This window comes from Zootoca vivipara, chromosome 3 (genome assembly GCF_965207765.1).
Source record: "Zootoca vivipara chromosome 3, rZooViv2.hap1.1, whole genome shotgun sequence".
Lineage (NCBI taxonomy): Eukaryota > Metazoa > Chordata > Lepidosauria > Squamata > Lacertidae > Zootoca > Zootoca vivipara.
Genome location: NC_142586.1, coordinates 41,480,435 through 41,502,955, shown reverse-complemented (window position 1 = coordinate 41,502,955; position 22,521 = coordinate 41,480,435). Strand labels below are relative to the sequence as shown.

The window sequence follows — 22,521 nt, the reverse complement described above, 5'->3', positions numbered from 1 at the left end:
GAAAGTGCCCACTTTTAAATAGGTTCCATTGGTTTTCATGGATTTGATCCTATTGTTGAACAGGAGTTCAAAAAGCAATTTGGCTTCATAGCTGCTTAGTGTTTGAGCTCAGTAAAGTGTTGCAGTAAAGCTGGTTCTAAAATTAAGTGGGGGATTGGTAAAGTCAAAAGTGTTGCCCCTTTTGCCTTCTCCCTTCTTTGAGATTTTTGCCCCAAAGCTGTCACATGAGTTCTGGTTAATGCATCATATGTCATACATAGGGATTGGGGGGGGGGTGGATTTGATTCAGTTCACTTTTAGAGCTGAATTTGATAAACTCACACTTTATGAAACAATATGAGATCCAGAACTCAGCCATCCTTTGAAATCTGCGTGGATCCAAAGTTCACCATGTAGTTCTCTAAGTAACCTTGTGTGCACAAGAATGAATATATTAGTGAAAGTAATATACAAAAATGCATTATATTAAAAGCAATCATTTGCAAAAAAAACCACAAGTACAATAGTCAAAACTGCACACAAATGTGTGTTTATTAGGAGAAATTGACAGTAAAATGCTGAAGTATTTTCATGAGGATTTCTCTTTTTAAAAAGTGCAAATTGCTGTGTTTTTAAAAAGTGCAAGTATGGAGAACTGAATTTCAGATTGGAACAATGAGAAATGGAGCGAACCAAAATCAACAGAAGTTTCCGTCCCTAGTCATACTGCAGGGGGGCATTACTTAATGATGCCACCTTTCTTTACTTTTGATCAGTTCATGGTGGATATTTTTATTCTGAAGTAGGTAAGATCAACAGCTATGGAATGGGGCTTCACTGGCCATATGAAATCTGCTTACCCATTTGAGCTTCTATTATTATTTGCTTTGTTTCCCACTTCAAGACAAGTTTTACTTTGATAAGGCAGTGCCAATGGATTGTTCCATATTTTGTGCAGCCAAGAGTTTAGTCCATCCCCAGATTAGGCACCAAGGAAATGAGTAGGACCTGATTTATTTTACCATTATTTGGGCCATTTCCTTTTTGTAGAAAAGGCAGCCCTGGGCAACATTGATGAATCATGCCTGCCTTTATTTATTTAGCATCTGAATTGGATGTCTCTTTGTCTTCTGATGTGACGAAAGAGCCTGCCACTTCATTAACTTTTTGGGGAATTCAATTAAATACACAGTAATTGTTGTTTCTAACCTGCTTGATGACAGGCTACAGGAGTTTAAGGATGGGGTTAGGAAATTTTGGATTAAAAAAACCCATGCATTTGGATCTTCTTAATTTGGCTTGTCACATGATGGTTCCACAGATCCTAGGGGGGGGGGGGATTCCGCCATTCTTCTCCAGGTGAGCATGTTCTCATCTTTTTTTATTAGTATGTGGATGGCTCATCTCCTCCTATAAATAAAATTCAATGATTGCTAGGAGACTGGCAAAAGGGATCTGGTGATACCTGTGACAGTAATTTCCAAAATCTGACCACCTTTATCCAGTCATTATTAAAGGATACAAAACCTATTTCTCCATCACTGGAGTGTTGAATAATAGGGAACTTTTTTTATTTCTGCAATATACCAGCTCTTTGCTATCCATCCTCTCTGAGCAGTTATAGTATTCAACTGCCAATGTCTTTCAAAAATGATTTGAGCTTTCCCTAACTGACTTACTATGAACTCCCAATCTTTTGTCCTTATTTCATGTAAATATGCTACTGTTGTAGTTTCCCATCATTTGGTTAGGCCGCCTGCTGAAGTATCATGCGACCTACACATTTGATCCCAATTTTTGAGGGATTATGACAGGGTTTCATTGTGGAGGGAGGTTAAGTTTATGAAAGCTTCTCTGATCTCTAGGAGCACCTTCTCACAAAAGAGACAAATTGCTTACTAAATGAGCATGATGAGAGATTGCCACACAGATACGTTCAGGGCCTAATAATGTGATCAAAATTTCAAATCCAAAATGAAAAAAAGAACTAATGCTGGAAGGATTGCAACCTTCAATTAACTGCTTAGATTAACTGTTCACAAATAATCCCCTGAAAACACTCTTGATCAGCTGACTCAGGCAGCAGATTTAGATATATGCAGATATATAGATATATATGTGCACAATATATATTAATACAAGTACTTAACAGAAAACTTCAGGCAGCAATTGCCATCTTTTTTTTAAGCATTCTGTCTCCTCTCTTCCATAGGACAGTGTTTCCCAACCTTGTGCCTCCAGATGTTTTGGGACTACAACTCCCATCATCCCTAGCTAGCAAGACCAGTGGTCAGGAATGATGGGAATTGTAGTCCGAAAACATCTGGAGGCACAAGGTTGGGAAACACTGCCATAGGAGGTAAATCTTTCTTCTAAGGCAGGCATCCCCAAACTTCAGCCCTCCAGATGTTTTGGACTACAATTCCCATCTTCCCCGACCACTGGTCCTCTTAGCTAGGGATCATGGGAGTTGTAGGCCAAAACATCTGGAGGGCTGCAGTTTCGGGATGCCTGTTCTAAGGTATCAGCTGTAACCAGTGGTATAGAGTGTGGGACTACAAGGACAGTTGCCTTGGGTGCATAATTGTTAAGGGTGCAAAATTTCAACAGCCAATGCTGCCTCAATACAGCTGCCCCCTTCCATTGCTGGGCTCTGTTGAAAATGGCTTCTCCTTGCAAACCAGGAAGTGACCTCTCCAGACAATAGAACAACTCTTCTTTCCTGATCTCTATGGCTGCAGTCTCCTGGGATACACGGACGCCATTAGGCAGTTGAATGTGCATACATACTACGTCCATTTCCTTCTCTCCCACCCACCACCCTCCGTGCAGGCTTGGGTGCTGGCAACCCATGCTACGCCACTGGCTGTAACTCTTATATGCACTAGGCAAACACATCACAAAGCCTTTTCCTTCAGAAACTTATTTTTTCAACATGCACATTTAAGAAATTATTTAAAACTAAAACACGTATATTCACAGAAACATAGGAAGCTGTCTTACCCTGAGTCAGAACAATTGTTCCATCTACCTCAGTACTCTCTACACAATTGGTAGCAGCTCTCCAGGATTTCAGACCAGCCCAATTTGGAGATGTCAGGGATTAAACCTGGGGACTTCTGAATGCTAAAGAGCTGCTCTACCACTCAGCCATGACCCTTTCCAGGAACCCAACTCAAGATGGAAATAAAATAATGATTAAAAATTAACATGGATGTGATTTCTACTGCATTTTGTAGCAAAGACTGGGCTACAAATAAAAAAATATTAATTTTGCACTTCTTACCATTGCCACAAGTGAGCCACTTTTTCTTAGCTTCAGCCTGTCTTCTGCTTTGTGCAAATAATGGTACTGTCCTATTATGGAGATAAGAATGCTGTCCACCCTACCTATGTGAGTGCCTTAGACCATTAAAGGCTGAGATCTGGCCTCTACCCTTTTGAGAGTATGAAGTCCTTCACATAGATTATCTCAGAAATATATGTACATAGAAACGAGGGTTAGGTAGACAGCAAATTGCTGAACTTATAACCCATCTTTGCATTTTGCCTCCATCCTCCTTTGACAGGCATCAAAGGCAGTGATGCTAGAAAAACATTCTGTCTAAAACTTATCACCAGTCATACTTGGAGACATGATTAATTTGCTTTAAGTGGTTGCTTAATAGCTCCATAATTATTAAGGACCCTCAATTTTTCTATTATGCATGTAGACAATTTTGACATTTTCTCAACTTTGAGTGAGCTGTTTACAACGGTACATTAAACAAATACCTTTGCTGTGCAATTTAGGCTTCAATCCAAAGTATTCTTACTGGGTAGTACCATTGAAATCAATAGGATTTTCATCTGTTTGAGATACAGTGCCACTGACATAATTAAAACGGAAAAGCAGACAACTTTCAGACATTGCATCATACTTCAGAAAATTGCCAAGTAATTAATGCTTGATCTGGTTGGAATTGTTTGGGGGGAAATTATGAATGTTGTCATGTCTAAGCTACAAATCAGCAGAGATGGTAGTTTACATTTTTCTTATATGTTATTAAGAAATTTGAATGGCAAACCTTAGGGAGGAATAATTCAGTGAGTCTGGAATTCTGTTTTGTTCTCTCGAACATGCAGTGTATTTGGCTGGCCCACAAAGATCTTTATTGTAAGCCATGGCAATCAAGCAACACTACAGCATAGTAAAATATAAGTATTTTTTTTATTTAAAAAAAACCATGCATTTATTTTGGGAAAATGCTGGCTGATATTATTAACTCTCCTAGACAGAGATCTGTAGCCATACGGATAAACTAATCTGACCCCAAGTCATTATGATATAATACACGAAGCTACATACTTATTTTCATCTCAAATCTATGTCTTTGCCCTTTGGAACCCTAAACAGATTAAGTCCAACTTCCCATGCAGTCAAAGCTTTGGACAAGCTTAACCTGAAGCAGGGAAAGTGGTGATAGGCTGCCTCTGGCCTGCTTCCCAGCAAATCCAATGTTCCTCTTCATTATTCGTTTTGACTGCTGTGGATGTGAGCTGCCCTCTGTTACTCCTATGGGAAGAAATCAAATGCAACAGGAATGGGCAGGGAGAAATGTCTGCTTATAATAGTGCTAGCCTCCTAACACCTGATCTGATAAAGAAGTGGAAGCTATTACAGCATTGTCTTAGCTCCTTGTATTTCAACAAAATTGATATCTGGATACATTATAATTAAATTTTCATTCTGCAATGCATGCTCATTGAGATGCTTCATGCAGCCCTGAGGTGCATGGTGAATACTGTTTCCTATCCAGGCCAGTGGCTTGGATTCAGGTGTAAAGCTGCTTGACTGAGTTGATAGCAAACTGCAATTTAGCGCATCACCACTCAATTGACTTTAGGGAGCTTTGCAGTGGACCACTGAACTTAGTTTTGTGCTTATGTCAATGAGTGAATAGCTTTGCTCTCAACAAGTGTTAGAGGAAGAGGGCTGTTGAAAGGCAACTTTCCTGACCCCTCTCTCCTGCTAGCCCCCTGAGTTCTCGGAATTTTTTTCTGGACTCCTAAATAGAGTGGGTTATGGAGTTTTTATTCCCCTTTCCCCCAAGCTTCTTGAGCCACAGCCTACCTCATTAAGAGCCCCCCCCCCAAGCCTTGGGATATGACTCTCCTGGGCTTGGGGATTTCCAGGGCAGGAGGGTTAGAAAAGTCATCAGTCTTCAATCCCCTTCCACTAGCAGTTCTCAGGATCCAAGCCCATATGTCCAATTTGTGTGAGCATATTTTAAGATGCACCAGGATAGAGAAGCTGCTTGATTTCACCCAAAAACACATTGGTTGGGAATGGAATGGGTCCATTTCATTTCGACAGAGCTCTGAAAGAGATTGTAGGATCCACAATGGATTTCACACTCTACCCCAGCCTTGTGCAAAGAGGCCTACCCATGGCTCTTTCTTCACATGCATGGTAGGGGCACAATCAGGTTTCAGAAACCATAGGATCACAGATTATAGGAAGCTGTGGTGTGGTCTCCATTCTTGTTAGGTTCCACCCTGTATGCTCTTAGGCTCTAGAACAAAATGGCAGTTTCACTGGGGTTGAGATGCAAATCAACTACATAACTTCATAGCCTCATTCATGGGCTACTGATGTTTCATTGGGAGATGCTTCATTGGGAGACTTGTGGAAATTTCACCCATGATGTGAGAGGGAAGGATAGATTCCCGTGTTGTCTAGGTTATATGAAAATGCACCTCTCCCTCCCTGTATCCCTTCCTTCTAGAACAGTACAGGGAGAAGACAATGTCTAGGGGTTACCTAGGCACCATAATCTGAAGATAGTTCACACAGGCAAAAAGTAGCATTGCCAGTTGCCAAGACCATATAATAGGGCAGGAAACCTCCAGATTGTTGGACTACAATTTCCAGCATCCCTGAACATTGACCATGCAGGTTGGGGCTAACGGGAGTCCAATAACATCTGGAGAACACTAGGTTTCCTGCCCCAGTTATATGAGAAGCTTGCTTGGGTTCCACACAATGCAGTAAAACTGCTGCAGCACAGTGCTAGAAGCTAGACAAGCTTCCTTATGCTTGGGAAAGGACCTTGCCTCTCTCCTAAGTCTGGGGAGAGTCAGCAGAAACAGTGTTCACAAATTTTGGTGGGCTGACAGCCAGACACTTTTGGGGGGGAGCCCTAGAGATAGTATGTGCATGTGTGTGCATGCATGGAGGGGATGAAACACACCTCTAGTATAGATCATTACTGACCAAAAAGTTTGGCAAGGGTTCCAGTGAAACTTGAGTCCCCATTGTGCATGGAACAAGAGATCCTTTGTGCTTTGTCTGCTTTTGGTGTCTGTTTTGCCTCTAGCCTATTGGGATGCAACATGGAGCAACACAGAAGAGGGGGGAAATTGGCAGGTCTGACTATAACAGAGCTGAGCCTGTAAGCTCCCAAGTTTCTATTCAGGTGCCACAAGCCTGACTTGTCATGCCTCATGCTGAGCACCTTTGGCATAGATAACATCTGCTGCATAAGTTTATTGCTGGTTTCCCTCCTCCTCCATTTGACAATACTTATATGTCACTGAGGACTTATGATCATTGACACTTGTCCTCCCTTAATTAAACTAGATCGTCCCACTAATCCCCCATGAGCTGCATAGACTGGGATTCAAAAGCTCTCTGCTAAACTTTCTCCTAGCTAAATTAAACTAATCTAGCATATCCTAAAAGCCTATTAGCAACATCCACATAGAGACTTAATCCAGTTTTAATAAACTAGATTCAATGCACAGCTTTAGTTCATTTTGATTAATTTTTTCATTAGACAATGCCTAACTTCCTAGGGGCCTTTCTGGAACGTCCTCTGGAGTGATCTGAAAGCTACCCAAGTTTGCTCCAGACTGTTTGAATACTGTACGTGTGTTTAATCAACGCTTAATCAAAATTCAAGAAGCAGTAGCAGTAGTTAGGAACTCAAGTATACTGATCTTTGGGCTGACTGCCAGCTGAAATGATCTATATTGTAGGTCATTCTGCCACCACATCATGGATATAATTGTTTGGCAAGATCATCATTTAAGAATGAATGGAGGAGAATAAGTGCAGAGTATTGGCCTTCCTGGGATGCTGTACCAGGAAGAGCTAAGTCAGCTCTGGAGCAGCGTGCAGTTAAGTTTCAGTTCTAAACAACCACCTGATGGTTTGTTCCTTCCATAAACTGTTTTATATTTAAAGAGCTGTTGTTATGCACTCTCAGTGTGGCCTCCTCTTCAAGATATATTTCAAGAAGGGAGTTCATTAATGTTGTTTGTCTTTGGGAATTGGCCATCTCTTCTAACCTGATCAAATAGAGACTCTGGAGAGTGGTAAATGCATATGGAGAAAAGGCAGGTTTATTTTGAGGTGTGAAGAATTTCATGTGATGCCAGCTAAGAGATATGACAATTTTCACCTGCATAAAACAGTTCAACTATAGTTGTGAAGATGAGATAGAAGATGGGGGACTGTAAATCAATTGCTGTAAGTTTAAGTCACACAAACAAAGGCTCTCTTGTTTGATCACATAATCATTATGTGAAATACTCCATTGTGTGTCTGATGTATGGATTATCTGAAATGCCATGGCCATTTCCCGTTCCAGTAATAAACCATATGTTTATTCTAATTGCAGCACTTTAGAAACACCAGTATATTCCAGCCAATTACTACATAAAAGTTATGCTGGCATCTGCTGCCTGAGGCATCTGCTTCACTTTGATTAATGGTAGGGCCAGCCCTGGTGCATGCACATGTGCAAAATGTCCCTTTGCCAGTGTACTAGTTATAACTAGTTATGTGTTCCAAGTTCTATAGACATGATGATAAAGCAATGTATTTTCAGCCTACATTCCCTGATGTAGCATATCAGAGTTTCTTAGCTTGGGACCTAGAGTAGAGATGAACTAATATGTAAAGTTCAGTTTCTCTCAACTTCTCATTTTTCCAATCTTAAATTCAGTTCTCCACATTTCCACATCAGTTTGTGAATTATTATTATTATCCTTTTAACATCCTCATGAAAATTCACCAGCAGTTTAGAGTGAATTTCTCAACCATATTTTTGTATGCCATTTTGTCCAATATATACATTTTTGCAATGGAGTCTTTGATTGTTACTTTTGTGTGTTGTTTTCACCAATACATACATTTATCTGCATTCTTTATCCTAATACTGTATATGCAGTTCAAATTACTTGATTGTCGAACTACATCACAAAATTGGGAGAAGCTTGAATTTCAGTGAATGACTGTGTTTCAGTTTGTGTACTATTTCAACAAATGGAAATTGGTTAAGTTCATCTTTAAATGCAAATTGAATCAAAAAACCCACCATCGCTAACCCCATCACATCGCTATGACTGGCTGCAGGGCTAGCCAGAATCCTGTCATTTCCTGCAGCTATGGGGATCTCCCTTGACTGCAGTGGAAACATTTTAACTTATACCATTGCTTTTGCTTGTGTAAAGCTGTGCCATTGCAAGGGGTGGGAATAGCAACAAGCCCTGAGTGTATATAGGATTCCCTCACTATTCCACTCCATATCCGTACACCCTTTCTCCACGTACTGTTCCCCACTTGCCCTGACAGTGCTCCAGTGGTTTAAAGCAGGAACCTTTGGCTCTCTAAGTGTTACTGAACTGTATCTCTGGCCGCCGGCCGGGCTTGCTAGGGCTGATGGAAGCTTCTGCTCAGCAACAGCTGGAGGTTAAAAGATTCCTTGGCTCTGGTGTAAGGTTTATTCTAGCAGTGGGATCCCACCAAGAGTATTAACTGCACTGGCAGAAATTTAGGCCCCTGGCACAGTACAGTTTTCCACCTGTGCAGGAACTTAGGGATTCTGCCCAGCAGACCTGACTCAACATGGGTGGTTCCCCCCTCCAGGAAAAATGAGACCATTTACCAAATGGAAAGTGACTTCAGATAACTCTTCTTCATTAAAATGTGTTTAATACATGAGGACACGTATTCCCTGCTGTGTACAGAGGGTCTGGAGCAGCTGGAGATTCCTGCTGGGGGCATCACCTCTGCAGTGCCTCCGGTTGAAGAACTGAGCCTCACTTACGCGTCAAAGCCCTCTATCAAACGAAGTCACCTCTTCATTAGCAGTCAGATTTTTAAAAGTCTCTTCAGGTTATTCATGAATACGCTTCTCCCCATAGTGCTGGAAGCGGGATTAGCATGCAGTATTAATCCAATATCAGTTTGCTTTGCCCTAGATCCCTTATCTAATGTTTTGTTGTTGTTGTTGTTGCTTTCAGGAGAAACAGATTGCTGTAGCAGAGAGGGGAGCCATTGTGTCACGAAATTGCAAAACGGTGGCTGCGGAAAGCAGCGTCAAGAGAATGCGTAGCAGAGGCCAAATCATAACCTCATGGTGAGAGCTTACTTTCCCTCCCTTTAAGGAAGGGTTTTAGAGGGCGGGGAAAGCAGCCTTGTACTAACAAAACAATAGAGCAGCAACTGATTTATCTGTTCTTTATTATTTCTGTAACTATATCCAAACGCAGACAGAAACTGTAAGGGCCAGCTGAACTGACAGCTGCATTTTGCCAGAGCCCTTGTTCTCTCTGCTGCCTGAAAATTTTCAGGGATGTATGCCAGGGGTGAAAAGACTTTCCCTTGCAGGATCTACTTCATTTTTTACTGGAACCCTATGAAACACCTGCATGCCCTTCACAGAGGATTGGCTGCACTGCTTGTTACCTACACAAGAATAGCTGCCACCGGGCCTAACTCTGAGGCAGGTCCACTGCAAGGTGACTCATAAGTGCACCTCTTTAAAGCTCACCAGTCACCACCAGCTACTTGACTCTGACATTTTCTCATAAGAATTTTGAGCAGATTGGCTCAGCGGTTTAGGTGAGTGAGTGGGAGAGAATCTGTGGTACTATTCACCAGGCACTTCCAACAACTCCTCTGGAAATAGATTTATTAAGTGGTAAAACTGGGAGAAGTACAAAAGTGAGGACTTTTTAAAGAAGAAATCAAAACAAAAACTTAACCAACTAGTACCTTGCACAACTCTGAGGCAGTGGTGGAAAATAACCAATCTGGGGGAATCCACTTGCAATCCACTCACAGGTGATCAGTTATTAGCCCAGGTGTGGGGAACCTGTAGCCCTCCAGATGTTGCTGAACTGCAACTCCCATCATACTTGGCCATTGGCTGTGCTTGCTGGGGCTGATGGGAGTTGTAGTGTGGCAACATTTGGAGGGCCAAAGGCTCCCAACACCTGTATTAGCCTGCCAATTGACCTGCTGAGAGCCAAAACAATATCCATCTTTGAGTTTCAGGCTGGACAGTAGGAACCATTGCATACTTGGAGAGAGAGAATCCTGGCACGCAGTGGCTATGTATCAGCTTTTTTAGGTGATTGTGTCTACGGAGGGTGTTTTGGGGACAGAAAATGAGATTCTGAAGAGTAACAGGGTGTTTTCAGCCTTGGACTTATTACAGTGTCTTTTAAAATCAGTAAAGTCACCAGCTCCTTGGAGAAGCTCTAATATGTATATTGAACTTTCTAAGCCACAAAGGGACATGCCAGGAGCACTTCTTTACCTTCCAATATTAAAGTGAGTTTCTCTTTAGACTTACCTTCATTTCCCTAGCCCAGAGCCATTGTGACTTTATTGGCAAATCACTTACTAGAATCAGAAAAGCATCTGCCCTGGGCTCATGAGAAATCACAAATAACAGAAATGCCCATGTTTTATATGATGCTTCCTGTGTTCAAAATACTGTGAGTTTATTATCTAAGCAATTCTTATAACAACCCTCTGAAGTAGTCTGTATATGTACCTGTATACATTCAAGATGGAAGGTTAAGGCTTCAGAATTAAAGCATATCATAGACTGCCTAATAAGAGTACTATTTGAATTAGTAAGTTCTCTGTGCACATCCTTGCAGTACAATCGTCTGCAAAAGTATTTTCCATTAAATTCACTGGGATCTACTCCTAGGTAAGTGTTATATGAAGTGTTATATGAAGGGACGCAGGTGGCGCTGTGGGTTAAACCACAGAGCCTAGGGCTTGCCGATCAGATGGTCAGCGGTTCGAATCCCCATGATGGAGTGAGCTCCCATTGCTCGGTCCCAGCTCCTGCCAACCTAGCACTTTGAAAGCACATCAAAGTGCAAGTAGATAAATAGGTACCGCTCCGGCGGGAAGGTAAACAGCGTTTCCGTGTGCTGCTCTGGTTCGCCAGAAGCGGCTTAGTCATGCTGGCCACATGACCTGGAAGCTGTACACAGGCTCCCTTGGCCACTAGAGCGAGATGAGCGCCGCAACCCCAGAGTCGGTCATGACTGGACCTAATGGTCAGGGGTCCCTTTACCTTTACCTTTAAGTGTTATATGATTGCAGCCTTAGACACTACATTGCACGACACAGCTGTTTGTTTTGGCAGAGCTAGTTCTTTGTTCCTTATTTTTATTAGGAATAATTGGTGAAGTCACCTATTATCTTGTTTGAAATATGCATTTATTCAGCTTGTAATGCTCAGGCATACTATGAATTGAGTATCTTTCCTCTGAGAAATTCTTCTCCAGCTTGAAGTGTAAAGATTAGGTTCTTCATGTGCATGGTCAGGCATAAGTGCAAAAGTTCTTTAACACGCTTACTTGCTATGAAACTCTCATTGATCACTGTGAAACTATATGAACTATAAAGCCAACTCATGATTAGCCAACCTCATTAGGCAAATGCACAAAAGCTCTTTCTGTAATATTAGCCCATTACTGTTGATGAAACTCTCATTGATCATTGTGAAACTCACCAAAGGAGCCTCCTACTTGCTGCGTATCTTCTCTGCTTGGGTCCAGTCTCATAATAGTTTATATATATATATATATATATATATATATATATATATATATATATATATATATAACCAGTGGCCCTCAAGTTGCTATTCTCTAGCCTAAATCACCATCAGTTGAAAGTACTACAAGAACACTTTAAAGAAGAAATCTGTTAACCATGTAATGCAATAGTATGCAGAGAAAATCTATTCCCCTGATACTATTTATCAATTCCCTCAGTTCACAAGCCATCCCACATACAAGGTGTTAGAAAGGGCAAGGAGATAAAGGAAAACAGGGAAAGTTGTTAGATCATCAGTGGCAACATGCCCAGGACTTCAAAGGCATCCTAATCACAACCCTTTGCAGTTCAATATAATGGAATCTCTCAAGGCCTTATCTGCAGCTGGTCCGGAGAGCAATTCATCCTATCACCTTTGAATAAACAAAGAAGGGAGAAAGGTTACACAAATAAGGACCTTTCCCTCCCTGTTTGGAAGATGATACAAAAACACCCAGAACACCCCTTGTTTATATGTGTGCTGGCAGATAGCCAGGCAACATGTCTCTAACCGTAACAGGTCCTGTAAAAATGTGCTATAATGTTAATTTAATGTGCCATATGAGCATAATATTGTTGTTGTTGTTTAGTCGTTTAGTCATGTCCGACTCTTCGTGACCCCATGGACCAGAGCACGCCAGGCACTCCTGTCTTGCACTGCCTCCCGCAGTTTGGTCAAACTCATGTTCGTAGCTTCGAGAACACTGTCCAACCATCTTGTCCTCTGTCGTCCCCTTCTCCTAGTGCCCTCAATCTTTCCCAACATCAGGGTCTTTTCCAAGGATTCTTCTCTTCTCATGAGGTGGCCAAAGTATTGGAGCCTCAGCTTCACGATCTGTCCTTCCAGGGAGCACTCAGGGCTGATTTCCTTAAGAATGGATTGGTTTGATCTTCTTGCAGTCCATGGGACTCTCAAGAGTCTCCTCCAGCACCATAATTCAAAAGCATCAATTCTTCGGCGATCAGCCTTCTTTATGGTCCAACTCTCACTTCCATACATCACTACTGGGAAAACCATAGCTTTAACTATACGGACCTTTGTCGGCAAGGTGATGTCTCTGCTTTTTAAGATGCTGTCTAGGTTTGTCATTGCTTTTCTCCCAAGAAGCAGGCGTCTTTTAATTTCGTGACTGCTGTCACCATCTGCAGTGATCAAGGAGCCCAAGAAAGTAAAATCTCTCACTGCCTCCATTTCTTCCCCTTCTATTTGCCAGGAGGTGATGGGACCAGTGGCCATGATCTTGGTTTTTTTGATGTTGAGCTTCAGACCATATTTTGCGCTCTCCTCTTTCACCCTCATTAAAAGGTTCTTTAATTCCTCCTCGCTTTCTGCCATCAAGGTTGTGTCATCTGCATATCTGAGGTTGTTGATATTTCTTCCAGCAATCTTAATTCCGGCTTGGGATTCATCTAGTCCAGCCTTTCGCATGATGAATTCTGCATATAAGTTAAATAAGCAGGGAGACAATATACAACCTTGTCGTACTCCTTTCCCAATTTTGAACCAATCAGTTGTTCCATATCCAGTTCTAACTGTAGCTTCTTGTCCCACATAGAGATTTCTCAGGAGACAGATGAGGTGATCAGGCACTCCCATTTCTTTAAGAACTTGCCATAGTTTGCTGTGGTCGACACAGTCAAAGGCTTTTGCATAGTCAATGAAGCAGAAGTAGACGTTTTTCTGGAACTCTCTAGCTTTCTCCATAATCCAGCGCATGTTTGCTATTTGGTCTCTGGTTCCTCTGCCCCTTCGAAATCCAGCTTGCACTTCTGGGAGTTCTCGGTCCACATACTGCCTAAGCCTGCCTTGTAGAATTTTAAGCATAACCTTGCTAGCGTGTGAAATGAGGGCAATTGTGCGGTAGTTGGAGCATTCTTTGGCACTGCCCTTCTTTGGAATCGGGATGTAGACTGATCTTCTCCAATCCTCTGGCCATTGCTGAGTTTTCCAAACTTGCTGGCATATTGGGTGTAGCACCTTAACAGCATCATCTTTTAAAATTTTAAACAGTTCAGCTGGAATATCATCACTTCCACTGGCCTTGTTATTAGCAATGCTTTCTAAGGCCCATTTGACTTCACTCTCCAAGATGTCTGGCTCAAGGTCAGCAACCACACTACCTGAGGTGTACGAGACCTCCATATCTTTCTGGTATAATTCCTCTGTGTATTCTATATATATATATTTGGTTTATTTCCTTGGGGGCAATAGTCTGTGTATCTCTAGCACAATTACTCTTTCTCTCTCGCTCCCTTTCCTTCTCTCTTTCTCTCTGTCTCTCTCACATGCAGGTACACTCATGCACAAATAGTGCCCTTCAAACTGAAGGTAATCATGTATGCCCTCTGAGTATTCCACTTCATTTCACTGGTGATAAATAGTTCTTGAATATTGCTACTGTATTGGGTTCTGTGACTCAAAATCCAACACTGCTAGCGTTTTGTTGGTAATTCTGAAACAGCAATCCTGAATTATCTGTGAGAGTATCACAGCATACTTATGTCTAAACACACTCCTACATGGAGCAGCACGCACACAAATAACCTGACAGAACTATTACACCTCAATATGGCAGACACAATTTTTTAATAGCCTAAGATGGAAAAAGTCAAAACAAATTGCAACAATGAGAGTCACAGTCTGATTGGCAAACCATAAAAGAATATTCTGATAAATCCCCTGGAAGTATATCCTTGAATTCCACTTCTCTGGGGAGAGGGTTGGCCATATTCCTCTCTGAAAATGATCCTTTCAGAATCAAAACTCGTTTGGGAGATTTGAAAATAAATAGATTTATTCTTGACATGCTACCTTTTTTCTTTTCTTTTTTCTTTCCTTCTAAGATGGAGTGGTTGTCTCTTTCACTTCTGCCTTTTAGAAGAGATATCGCTGTAATGATTATCATGCAATGACATATAAATCAAGCAAGGGTCAGTCTAATTTCTACAAGGTCATTTTACCAGCTTGTACAAAATGAGTAAGACACTGAAATAACAACTAGAATCTTAACAGGAGAGACTAGGACAGGGTGCTTCCATCAGATCTGCATATGTCTTTCACTAGACTAGGCAATACCTCTTTCTGTTCTCCAGAACAAAATTCATCCATTCCTTTACAAGTTTCTTCTAGGTATTGTTAACAGGAGGAAATAGCTGCTGCAAAAAAAGTGAGCTTGCAGTAGATCACACAAGGATGCTGGTTTCCATTTGTTTACAGGCACGGCCAGCAAGGTTGGGCAGTGCCATGGAACCATCCTCCCAACACTAGCATCACTTAGCACCGGGATGAGGTGGGCAGGGCATCAATGAGGCATCAAGACTGCAGAAAAAAATCCAACTGAACACTGGGATGAGTACATATCCAGCAGACTGCTCTTATAAAGGCTGCTGGGGTTTACATAGGAGAAGGAGGGAGAGGAACCTCCACATTTCCTAGACTGTCTTTTGAACTTAATCTGCGCACTCTCTCTCCAAAAGTGCTAGGCTGATATTCTTAGGATTCCTGCTTCCCCCTTCATCACACTCTTACTTCGGAAGCAGAGAGAAGGAGTCATCTTTCCTTTTGTCTTCCTTTTCTGCAGAGATCAAAGAGCAAGCATGGCTCCTTTGGACACCCAGCTTAGCTAGAATAGGATCTCTTCAATATCCAGCAATAGCCAACAGCAACAATGAAGAACAACAACAACAACATGTATTTCCTATACTATACTTAGCTTTGTTGTTTTCACCTCACAGTGTGATTGCTTTAGGATTAAAGAGTGCCCACCAGCAAGTATTGAGTATGCAAGTAGCTTCCAAGCTCTGGGTGTTACCTCTGCAAGCTAATTCAACACTACTGACTCAGAATCTCTTCATCAATTTCTAAGCCAAGCTCTTGAGAAACATAGACATGGCTGAAGGCTCAGTTAAGTTCTACAGATTTCAGTGAGCTTTCAGCCACTGTGGGTTTAAGTGGCAGATTTCAATTGCTCTCAACCATTTTTAAAAAATTGCATCCAGTATCTTCTTATCCTTCCATCCTTGTCCACCATGCAGCCATATATGCTATTATATCTTATGGATCCTTTCCTTTTGTGTTGTGCTTGTTAAATTTCTAAAAACCAAATTTCTTTTCAAATAAATCAAAGTGACAGGTTTGATGAAATGGGCATCAGTGGTGGCTTCAGACTAAGGAATACCTAGGTTCAAATGTCTGCTCAGTCACAAAACTCAATATATTTTAGCCAGTTAAATCACTGTTGGCTTAACTTCCCTCACTGAGTTGTACTGAGGATAAATGAAGAGATCATATATGCTGTCCAGAGCTGGCTCAATACATTTTTTTTTCTGCTTGGGGTGGGTATCCAAGGCTGGGTGAGTCATTTTTAGCACCAGAGGTAGAAAATATTCCAAGCACTTCTCTGTATCACTGGTGGTAAATATGCAATAATACATTTAAATAATATTTAGTGCCCTTTCATGACACACAAAAAATATGCTCATAGCCATACCATACATGGAACATATTGCCCCCACCAGAGAATCTTGGGAACTATAGTTTGCCCCTCACAGAGCTGTAATTCCCAGGATTCTTTGGTGGAAGCCATGTGCTTTAAATGTATTGTGCGGATGTGACCCAGTTGCTTGAGGTGGCCAGTCACCTAACTCTGACTAATGGTAGGGGCAGCCCTGAGAGAAAAACAGAAGAAAAATGTAATAACTAAAATAATTTTTGAGACTTTAAGGTATCACAAATCCCCATAGCCTTAAACATTGTTGGGAACTACCTCTTCAAGTTGAGATTGGCTTGCTCAGCTTCAGCTATGCAGACTTGGTAAGCATGAGTCTCTTTTCTAATCACCACACTGGCTTCCTATTTTCCCACACATTTATAAAGTACAATATCATAACCACATCGGAAAATGCAATTTGTGGGTTAAAATATGTCAAGTCCGCTCTAGATAAACAGCCATTGTTATTCTCTATGGGATTTTTTTTTGAGGAAAAGTTAAAAGGAACAATAATACCATTCAATTCTGAGGGGGAGGGACCCCAGAAGTAAAGCGTCCAGATGACAAAGAAATCAAACTATACATTCCCTCATAGGAAATAGCTCAAGACTAGTTTACTTTATGCTCTTTTGTTTTCAGTGACATGCCATGCTAGAGAATGGGAGCATCTGGCTAAGGGCAGATGGCTAAACTGTCAGATAATGACATTTCACAAAATTCCAGCAATCTAAGTGCAATATGGTTGCAATTGCAAAAGTAAACAATGGCACCGAAGTTACATCCCCTGCAAAAGACGATTGATTATAATTATTGCAGAAGAAGATTTCTTCCCTTGCAACTCAAATGTGACAGGAAGATTAAGGAGCTCTCTCAATGGAGGAATTCTGTGGCTGAGTGTTTGGCACTGCTCGGAGATCTGTTCCTGCCATGATAATCAAGGATATTCAAGTCCGCCATTAAGAAAGTTCCTTCTCTGTAAATCTTTCATTGTAAATTGCAATCTACCTTGCATTTCCCACAGTATCAGCCCCCATGGTTGCTAAGAGAAAGTGCCAGCCCAGTCCTGGGAATGTGAACAGGCTTGGAATCTAAACAAATTTATTCATCTGCCAACTTCAAAGAAGGGGAAACCAGTTTTGCTTGAAAATGGCTAGACTAATTCAATGGAACAATTATATCCTTGCTGTCAAATGCATCCCAGAGAATCGGGGGGGTAGGACTGGGAGCACTGAACGGTCACTAGATAAATCTGTGGCAAAGAGTCCTTGTGAGGATAATGAGAGAGATTTCTAGAGACAAGAGATACTGTTTTGGAACAATCCAGCATTGGGTGATTCTCTCACTCTCCTCTTTACAGTGAAAATGGCCACTACTGTATGTTGCAATGCTGCCCTACACAGTGTGAGGGATTTGGTATTTTGCAATTGTTTTCTTCTGAAGGAAAGGAGGAGAATTGACCAAGAAGGCAAAGCAATTGTGTGAGTTACACACACACACACACACACACACACACAGAGAGAGAGAGAGAGAGAGAGAGAGTGTGTGTTTGTGTGTGTATTCTGACACTGCAATATCTTGAACTTAATTTTTTTTGGGGGGGGGTGGAATTAGGTATGGACTTGGACTTCACAATTATTGTGACTTGTCCGCCTCCCCTTCATCACTTATTTCGCATTTTTGTTGCTGCGTTATACTTTACGAGGCAGCTATATAGAAATACTTTTATGAATAAATTCCCCAACTATCTCTACTAGATGCTTCAGTAAATAAAATAAGCCAAAGTTTTTCATACGATGCAAGGAGTTAACAGAAGAAGAAAAAACAGTGATGTTAACTGTTCTTGCAATGATTCATGCTGCTGCTATTACCTCTGATTTTTGAATATCTGAGTCTACTGGAATATTCCATCTCTCTCAATCTTACTGTATGTCTGTTTCTTTTCTCTGTTTGCTTCCATCTTCTTAAGCCTACACAGTGCACTTTGGTCTAGTGTTTAGCACTGCCACTTCAGAAAGGAAAGGGTGACAGGTTTAACTTATTGCTGGTATTTTGGTACTTCATACCCAAGTCCAGTTTAAATGTTCTGAGCCTCTTTTTGCTTTCTGCCATTATTCATGGGAAACAGCACCTTACTCCATAAAGGCTCCATTGATTTTAATGGCACTCCTTCAGTAAGAATGTCAGAATCCTGGACCACATAATAGTTATAGGCTACACAGTTTTGCAGTAATGGCAAGGTGACTTGAGTAATGGTGGTCCGGACATGTTCAAAAGGTGCTTGTTCACATAAGGTGATATTGAGTTATTGATTACACAAGTTCTGCTGAACAGACTGTGGTCAAGGCTCATATCAGAAAATGTTTCTGAGCCGAGGACTGGCTGTTGAACTGTGTATTGTGCAATTAGACTAGGAGCCTCTGTACCTCTATATCAAAAACTCATCCTGATGTGTAAAATGTCTCTTCTTGCTGCCCTGATCTGATTCCTGCAGCAGCTGGAGCATGCTCCACATGTGAAGGAGACCATAGGATGTTTCAATTGAAATCTTCTTCCCTATAAGATTTTCCTGTTCCATGTTCTCCAGAAGTGTCATGGTAATTGAAAATATAAAGTCACTAAAATCTGTGTCATTCATTCAATAAGCCTGGAATTAAGAACTATGAGAAACTCTGAAACATGTCTGTAATGCGCAAATATTTTTGCTATGCAAGCAACGCAGGGTAGAGTTTTGCAGTCTCAGAGGCATTAGCCATAATCAAAAGCTGAATACTTTTTTAAAAAAACAAATCTTTATTCAGTTTTTAAAAACATACATAACAAAGAAATAAACAGAAAATGAATACTACAAATCATAGAAAACAAATCAGAAAAAAATACAAAGTAAAATTTAAAGAACAAAAGAATACATTTACAAAAAACAAATCAAGATAAACAAGAAAAAGGAAGAAAACGAAAAAAATCACTTCCTGTTATTTACAGTACGCGTTCCTTTGTTTGTTCTATCTCTCTTGCTGTTCCTCTTACTCCGCTAAATACTTTTATCATTCCAGAAGGCAACAGGCACCAGCAGGTGAGATTGTAGTATGGAGGGTGGATTGCTGCACTTGGACCAGGACTTTGGTCCATGTCCAAACATGAAGTTCATCCAACCATGAAGCTTGCTGACTAATCATGGGGCACAGACACCCTCTCAACCTAACCTACTTTACAGGATTGTTGTGATGACAGAATGAAATAATCCCACTTTTGTCATGTCATGCTATTTGGAGCAAGGATAAGCTAAATATATAATCATTAGGGGGGAAATCCTGGAAGTTTATTGAGCCTACCAGTCTCTTGAGTCCATAAGGGGTTTGCCATAACCAACACAATAACCAAAGATCCCCCCTTTTATCCTGACCATATCAAAACAGGAGTGTCAACTGCTTCAGATAATACCTAGTAAATGCACAAGTTCAAAACTAAATAGTACATCATGCAGCTTAAAGCTGTCTGTGATTTACAGCAGTTAAAAGATGCCTCAAAAGTATTGTAGAGGGATTTGTTTATTTTTAATGGTGGTGTTATTTTAAGATGAGTGATCATTTTTGCCATGATAAAGGATATAATCAGATCACATTCTCCAGGTTCTTCTCATACTACCTGCAGCCCACTCAGAGTTTTTTTCTCAGTGCACTGGGTTGCCTAATTGCCTTGTGCTCCAATCGCATTGTGCCATTTTCCCCAAGGCACAACTTATTGACTATTGTTGCAAGCAAGTTGCTAGATTGGATAGACTAAAAGGTTAGACTTTTAAAAGAAGGCAAACTCTACTTTGTAACCCAGTGGGAGAAAACATTATCATTTTGGTATGTTCCATTTAAAGAAATTGCAGAATAAACTGTTTAAAGAATTAAATTAGTCCAGAACAGAGTTGTTAGCAAATTTAAGGCCCGGTAGATACACACTGAAAATTTCAATCCCCTTCTAGTAACACACTTAAACATCTACATGGAAGTCCAACAGTTTGTCTTTCATTTGTTCTGCTTAGTATTCTGTACATGTTGTGTGGCAAACTACCCATAGTACCTTGCAATGTCTGGATTAAGTTTCAGCTTGTTCACCTGATACACCCTGAAACTGCCTCCAGGTACTGGTTTAAAGGTTCCACAGTCACCTTCGGGAAAGGAGGTGGAAATGAGAGGTAGAACTTTGCGTCATCCACATATGGTGGCACTTTAGCACAAACTCTCAGTGACTTCTCCCAGAAGTTTCAGGTAGAGGTCAAAAAGCTTGGGGGAGGAAATAGAGCCATAGGAAATAGAGCCAAGGTTATGGGATGGTCAGGCATCCCAGAAAGATACCATTGTATTGAAAGCCACTGAGAGGTCTAGGAGAACCAATATGGTTGTACTCCTTCCAATATACAACTGGGTTAATGATGTTTGAAAGCAATTAGATTGCTGGCTCTAGTCACTCCCCTTATTCTAAGCAAAGACCCAGAATTTGTCTGAAATGGCAGCTAAACCAGCAGGAAAATTCCCTAGCAATGCTAGAAAGCCACCTAGATTCATCAGTCTTCAGAGCAAACCAGCAAAACCCAGTCAATCAATAACAGTAAACCTATTCTTACTTTTCAAATTATCAAGGCTGGTGTTCAGCTCCTTTTCTAATGATGGATAAAAACAACACCTCATCAAAGCATCCACACATGAGCTCGATTTGGCTGAACATGCTTGCTGGCCTAAACCACAATCAGGTTGCTATCATCATGATAAAAGCTCCCTTCGGACCTTTGAAGAATCTCAGGGATGGAACAGGCACACCTGGTGCATTCAGGGAATCTTGGGATAGGCTTGGCATGTGTGCACCAGTCTAAGCCCTCATTCATTCTTATGAGGAGCTGACTGTGTATTTCCTTTCATCAGAACTAAGAAAGGATATGTCCTTTCATGAGAACAAATGAAGTTTTAATAAACTGAATTTGTGTTTTGAATAAACAGGGCTGAACTAACATGAAAGGAATACCTCCAGCGCTGACTTTTTTAAAATAAAAAACCCACAACTTTGCTCTCATATCACTTTCACCCCCTACAGTGTTTGGTGAAAACTGTGCCTATTAGACTTGGGAAGTCACAAATTTGTATTTATGTGTATATGTGCATGCGAGATAATACACTGATGGTCAATGGAGCAGCCTTTGCAGAAAAACACTGCTGATAAGATAAACAGCTTCTGATGTACTTAATTACAATATTTCATACTCATTTAGCCATCTCCACATCACAGTGCTAACAAAGTGGGTTTCAAACAGGAAATACGGCTCCTTCCCTCAAGCCCAGAGGGCTAATTATAAAATAGCAACCTACTTTTTTTTTGTAGCAAGTGTATTTTTTTTCCAGCAGAATTTATTGAGCTCATTACCAAGCTGCTTATGAAGTGATTTGAAATGAGGCAACATTAAAGCATTTTGAAAATCCCTTGTACTTAGTCATCTTGACACTTTGTTTGAACTCGGAGCATTAATATGAAATAACTGCCGCAGCCCCATATTTTTGACTCTATTGTTTGACAGTGCATTTAAAAGTTAAAAGATGATACGATAACATTTTAGGTTTGGTGTATTATTATTATTTTAAAATAAAATAAAAATCAGTGGAGTAATTTGTAGGAATGTCGCAGACATTCATAACTGCAAAAAGACCAAACGGGCATAACCACGAGAAACAAGACAGGTACAATTCTTGTCAGTTTCCAGCAACATGGCTGTGTTAATAAGATGGTAAAAGTGCTGCTGGCACAAATCTTTATTTTTTGTTAAATGCAAGATAGAAAATTGAAAGATGTACTTCAAAGCTCCTAGAGAGTTCCATACACTGTACCTTATTAGCCTGGTTGTACCTTCTATAATCACATTATTCAATATGCATCACCAGAGCTGACCTATTTGGGGTCATCAGGAGGCCAACGTGAATATATTTGATGTGAAGCCTGAGACAGATTCAAAGTAAAAAAAAAAAAATCTATACAGAACAACTGTAAAATCCATGGAACTTTGCAATGCACTAAAGAAAAATGTGCAAGTTCTATTTCTGTTTTCACTGGGCTTCTGTCTTCCATTTTTGAGCTAATAATTGGGGGCAATGAAAAACACCCCCTTTTGCAAAAGGGTAAACA

At 40.8% G+C, this 22,521-nt stretch overlaps 1 long non-coding RNA gene across 2 annotated transcripts in view; it reads right to left on the bottom strand.

The window, feature by feature from the left end:
- LOC132591889 (uncharacterized) overlaps nt 1-22,521 on the bottom strand; it is a 242,124-nt gene that overhangs the window by 59,006 nt on the left and 160,597 nt on the right. For both annotated transcript variants that reach the window (XR_015949303.1, XR_015949304.1), the window contains one exon: nt 322-409. This is a non-coding gene — a long non-coding RNA (uncharacterized LOC132591889). The remainder of the gene's footprint in view (nt 1-321; nt 410-22,521) is intronic.